The following is a 6819-nucleotide window of genomic DNA, read 5'->3' as shown; positions in this document are numbered from 1 at the left end:
TGGTGAAGATTTCGAAGTTAGACTTTTTGAAACCTCATTTGTCATTATGCAACCACTTTAAATATTGAAGAAATCCACAACTCATCGATTTTGTAACATCGGTAAAAGCTTAACAAAATTCCAGCTATGCAAACAAACAAACAAAATTTATTGTTATCTTTAGCATACTTTTTTTCGTATTTTTAGTAGAAAAATATGTTTTAATGAAATAGAATTTATCTATTACTTTATGAAAGATCAAATCAATATTAAATGTTAGTTCAGAAACACTAATAGAATTTAAGAATGTTGTTTTCTAATAACTGCAATAAAAAAATGTTCCTATTGCAGTCAGTATTTTGTATTGGAAAAAAAGACTTGCAAAATCTGTTAATGCATTAGTTTTTCTCAAATTTTCAATTTCAAAAGAAATAATTGAAATTGATAAATAATCCACATTAAAATATCTTAAATTAATTAAATATTGTATTAAAGTAATCTAATTTAGAAAACATATATCTAAGGAAAAAAAAAGACCCTCTTAAGAACATTTTTCTATCAGTTTCGTTCCAATTTTAAATTTTGCAATGTAAATTTATATTCTTTAAAAGCATGTAAGAAATTTTATGCCTTGCAATTCAGAAATTCTTCGACAATTATTATATAAAATAAGAAATGTTTAGGAAAGTTTATATTTTGCACGGAATTATCTTTGGACTAACGAATTTTATAATTATATGCAAAAAAATTTCAAATCATTTAAAAAGTTCTCAAGATATTGTGTAATACGAAAAAAAGTGAAGTTATCATTCAGGGGTTCAAATTTTAGACCATTCTCTTAACCAATCTATTGGGACCATTTTTCCCAGATTTCGGCTACCCCCTATATTTTGAGAGTCATAAATCCAAATCTGTCGAAAAAGAAGTATGTTTATTTAGAGAAGGTTTTTGTCTGATTTTATAACTTAAAATATTGTATGCACTAATTAGTTAGCATATTTGAAAACGCATCCTCGAATTATTAAGATTGAGTGCTAGAACGTGAAGATCCGATCATTAGATCAAAAGTTTCTTAGAATAGTCTATTTTTTTGCACATTAATCCATATTTTTCACATTTACGATTGAATTTTTACACAAATCATAATACCACCTAAAAATATTAGACTTTTCACAGCCATTGTGTATTCACTTTAGACCCGTGTAGTTATTTGCTCTCTTAAGCTTTTTAGTCATTAATTAAAGAAAGACATATCAATATGATTATATTAAAATATGCAATAAGCATATTTATTCATAAGATAATTTCTCCATTAATTAAAAAAAAGTAAAAACAGTCTAAAATTATATTAATAGGATGTTAGTTTTTCATCATAAGAACCTTGTTCTTTTATTAGCTTCTTAACAATCTAGTAATACTCGTCCTGTAATTACCCATTAAAATGTATGTAACAAAGTTTTGGCGATCTATGCAATCGCCAAAATGTATACTGACCAATCTACAGTTGCCCAGAATACACTTGCCCGGTATTTCCCACACTGATAGTTCTTTTTAATAACGTGGCTTTGCCTAGTGATAGTGTATATTCTTGCCCAAAAGCTCATGTGTAATGAATCCCTTGGCATTCTTGGCGAAAAACATAAAGTCGAACAAGGTCTTCAGTCAATTTGCTTTACGCCACGCTAAACCGTTTAAAACCTCATAGTTCTTATTACTAGGATTAAGTAAGCTTGAATAAAATATTTAATCTTCTTAAAAGACACTATAATGAATATGTTAATGAATATATTAATGTAAATTCATTAATCCAATAATTTCTCAGCCGATTTGCAATGAGTAAAATGAATTTGCGTTTCTGATTTTAAAAAAATTCTGTATCGAAAAAGAATTGGTAGGATGAAACACTTATTAATGCTAGTTATTAAAACAAATGTAATATGCAATATGATTCAACATGATTTATGTGTTTTAGTATGATTTATCTCGCGGCATATTTAACGAATTGACTCAATGTATCTAACTTTGATAGATGCATAACTATTTTCCATTAATAATTCTTGATTTCGGCTATTACTCATTAATAAAATGGCGTAAGATACTCATTAACCATGACATATAATATTGATCCATTATTTGGATCAGACGAATCTGTTTTAATAGTAAGAAGCTGGAATCTATATTTTCCTCTTAAAGGTTATGTTGTGTGCAATTATTTAAATTAAAATGACTCTGTAAATTTATCTCAACAGCATGTTAAGGGAAGTTTGTGGGATTTGAAAGCGTATACTTGATCCACTTGGTGGGTAAAGTTTTGTCTACTGTAGTAGCTGAATGTATATACTTTTATTGGATTAAAAAATTGGTTTTAAAGTCATGTTTCCTGCCATTGCATATAAGTAGTTCAATAGTTCATATAAAATGTCACATTGCCTCAGTTATATCGCAGCGAGCCTTTTAAAGGTAAGGTAAAATTAATCACAATTTTGCAAGTTTTTATATGATCTTTTTACTAAGGCACACAAATTGACATCGCTGTATATTGGGATACCACAATTTTTTTTAAGAAGGAATATTTGACAATGTATGTCATGGCGGTAGCTACAAGTAAATAAAAATTAATTGAGATTTTCTTACATTTTTAGTCATCTGTGGCACCCCTGTATATATAGTTCGTTCACCAGGAGTTGTCACTTGGCTCCACCTCCTCGAACGCAGAGTTCATTTCAGCGCGGGGGAGTAAGAGGAAAGACATTTCCCCGCTTGAAATCGAGATAACCTCTACTGCGCGCAAAGCCTCCCCACGGTTTTTTATAGGTAGTCCAATCTGACCAATATGAAGGCAAACCAGTTTACGAAAGAGCCCTTTAATAGAAAATCTAGTAAATTTAAAAAAGTGGTAGCAAATATATGTTAAAAATTTGTTTAATTTTTTAATATGATTAGTTTGTCTTATTTACTTGTCTACCACTACAGGTTCAATTCTCAAGTATATATGACAAATTCCTCTCAGTCACTTTTAAAATAGAATTTGGTTTCATGCGCTCAAACTGTTCACTTTTTAAATTGTCTGCGCAGACTACTTATAAGAAACCGTGTAGAGGCTTTCTGATGTAGAAGGTGATGGCCAAACACAAACAGTGAATTCTTTTCAGTCACTTACTTCGCTTTATCATCAGCTATTATACCTTTCGTTATTCTAGCTAATTTATATTTAAAAACTTTTTCCCAGCAAAATATCTCAAAAAGAACAAACTATTCAATAAAAAGAGAGAAATATCAACAAGTTTATGAAATAAAACGCGCATGTTCAAAATATGCACACGAAGATTGCGAAATGAATATTTTTGTCTTACGATCGCCAAATAGCAGCCTAGTTCACATCCTTCTCCCTAAAATAGCGAAATAGTATCATCCGATACCACGTGATAAAGGAGGAGCCAAGTGCCAACTCCTGGTGAACGAACTATACCATCTGTGGCATAAAAGTCAACCAAGTTGCAGTTACTACTTTATTTTTCTGTATTTTAGAATATATATATATATATATATATATATATTGGAGACTTTTACAGGATCTATCAGTAAAAAGTAATAAGGTACAGTTTGATGCAAAAATGTCTTATTTAAAAAAAATGTGTCCTATTACTGTATAGCTTCATATGTCACTGAGCATTTAATTTTGTTCACCCATGAGGTATCGATACTATTTATTTATTTGAAAAATAATATGTTATGCTAGTTTACTTTTAATTCTGGCAACAAAACACAGAAATAATTAAATTCTATTAGAACCTAATTTTTAAAGCTTTCTATCGAAAAATTATTTAAGTTAAAAAACAATATTTGTAATCTATTTAAATTTCTTTTGGGTGAATATATTTAATGCAACAGAATTTTCTAAACCTCTAATTGAGAAAAATCGAAATATATTTGCGGTGATAGTTAATAAATAATATAATTTAAAATTTGTAATAAATGAATAAATAAATTAACTTCAAACTTACCTCACACGATCGGCTGTTTTAGTTAGATTTAAATTCAGTAATTGTTCTTGATCACATTAGAAATTATCATTTTAGTTTAAAGGTTGATTACCACTTTTAATCAAAATGTATTTTTTACGTTTTTTTGTTTATGAGGTTTTTCATAACTTAACGTTTCATTATGAATGTTTGTTAATGCTTTCAATTTTTTGTACCTATTTTTCATTCGGGTAATTTTCGTTTCCCCATTTGTAAATATGTCTTGAACTTTTCTATACATTCTATTATTTGTTACTTATTACCTTGGCAAAGTGCCATTATTTGGTGCATTTTATGTAATATGTCTGTAGTTTTTGCTTATATTCTCATTACAGGATGAATGGAAAAAGGGCCATTATTGGCCTCAGGAGCCCAGCTAGACCAAACAGACCAGCCCAGCTAATTAATTCCTATTTAGGAAGGCTTCAAGATACATGTAAAAAGTCAGTCATAGTTGGAACTATGTTCTGAAGTCCAATACAATTTTAATCAAAATTATAATTTCAAATTTTGCTAGCTCTTCATATGTTGGAGGGTAGCATTTTCAGAATCTATTAAGATTCTGTAAAATTTAGTCTTTTACTGCGTCATAAAACCCTTTTTGCTTAAATCGGATCAGTAAATATCCCAGCTCTTAAAATAGGCAAAAGTTCTATCTTGTTTTTAAAGTTCTACCTTGCAATTCTATAAAAGTTGCCCATATGAAATTAAGTTTACAACTAGCTTTTTAACTTAAGAGTTAAATTAAGCGAATCAGAAAAATTTATTCCATGAAAATTGTTATGTTTGAAAAGTAGGGTTTACATCTTACTCTTTAAATTAGAGATATACTAAGTGATCCAGGAAAAAATTATTCCTTAAAAACTGTTATGTTTCAAAAGTAGAGTTTACATCTTACTTTTTAATTTAGAGATATTCTTAGCTAATCCGAAAAATTTATTCCATTAAAAATGTTATGTTTGAAAAGTAGGGTTTACATCTTACTTTTAAATTAGAGATGTACTAAGTGATTCAAAAAAAAAATTATTCCTTGAAAACTGTTATGTTTCAAAAGTAGGGTTTGCATCTTACTTTCTACTTTAGAGATATGCTTAGCTAATCCGAAAAATTTATTCCATTAAAAATGTTATGTTTGAAAAGTAGGGTTTACATCTTACTTTTTAAATTAGAGATGTACTAAGTGATTCAGGAAAAATTATTCCTTGAAAACTGTTATGTTTCAAAAGTAGAGTTTACATCTTACTTTTTAATTTAGAGATATTCTTAGCTAATCCGAAAAATTTATTCCATGAAAACTGTTATGTTTGAAAAGTAGGGTTTACTTCTTACTTTTTAAATTAGAGATATACTAACTGATTCAGGAAAAAATTATTCCTTAAAAACTGTTATGTTTCAAAAGTAGGTTTTGCGTCTTACTTTTTAATTTAGAGATATACTTATCGAATCCGAAAAATTTATTCCATGAAAACAGTAATGTTTGAAGAAAAGTAGGGAATCTAAAAATGTGAGGAGGAGCGTTGGAGGCATCTCGAAATTTCATTTCAAATCTGAAATCAAATTATTATCTGGTGTTCCAGAACGATGTTTTTTTATTTCCTTTATAAAGTAATCGAAAGGAAAATGCAATTACTGTGAGTGACAACAAATGCTGTAATTCATGATGCAGAAATATTCGGAAATCGAATAAACGGAATAGTATTAAAGCTGCTGGATTTAAATAACTGAATGAAGATGTCTTTACACAGTTTAAAAAACGTTTTCGCCTTCAAAAAACGGATTAACTCTTTTCAGTAGAGATTACATTTTGCTACAGGAAATGATTTTGCAGATCGAAAATCAGAAAAATCCATAATTTGCTATGCCACTACAAGTTTTTTTCTTGTTATGTTAATATGATGAATACTTATTTTGTTAATATTACAAGTTTCCCGTTGATCTAGAAATTTTTAAAAAGCGGTAACGAAAATAAAACAAATTTCGATATTTTAATTTCTGTGTAACCACCACTAAAAATTGTTTTCCAAAGAAAGTATATATTGTGCCCTGCATTAGAAGTAACGTAAGTTAAAAAGCAGCAATTTTGAAGTTATGTAAATAAAAAATATGTAGGGAAGAAGGGGGGCACTTGTGAACATGGTATGTTTTACCAATATGGTTTGAAGTAAAAAATCTTGAAAAATTTTCGATTGATGGCAGTACTAGTCCTGCCTCTCTGCAAAAATTTCAGAACAAGGAGACATTTTGTTGTTCTATTCTGACAATTTCTTTGTATCAGCTGGTGTTGCATATATTATAATCACTCGCTTCTTCAAGTGAAAGCATTGTATGAATCAACTAATGAAATAAAATTAACTATTGCAGACCATTATATGAACATTCAGGTAAGTTTATGACAATTTTTTTTTACTCAATTAAAAATTCCTTATTTTTCAAGTAAGGTTTAAGAAGGATGATGGGGCACTTGTGAACAAATCATCTGGGGCAGATGTGAACAGTTCACACGTGCCCCTACATAGTATTAAGATTATTATCCTCATGATATTATAAGCTTAAAAATATGTATGCATTTAAAATTATTATTACTTAATTCTCCCTTATTAATTTATTAATTTTTTCTTTAAAAATTTTTTTTTCTTATTAAATGGCTGATCGCGCGTCACGCATATTAACTAGGACTGGGCTATAAATCGATATATCGCGTCATATCGATTTAACGCCTATATCGGCAAACCGATACAGCAACTTTCATTCCAAGCGATGCATCAGAAATCTGATTTAAGCCGTCGAGTGAAGAAGACGATATAACGATATAGCGATA

Source organism: Parasteatoda tepidariorum, chromosome 10 (genome assembly GCF_043381705.1).
Source record: "Parasteatoda tepidariorum isolate YZ-2023 chromosome 10, CAS_Ptep_4.0, whole genome shotgun sequence".
NCBI lineage: Eukaryota > Metazoa > Arthropoda > Arachnida > Araneae > Theridiidae > Parasteatoda > Parasteatoda tepidariorum.
The sequence above is the reverse complement of the archived record's forward strand: the minus strand, read 5'-3'. Positions refer to the sequence as shown.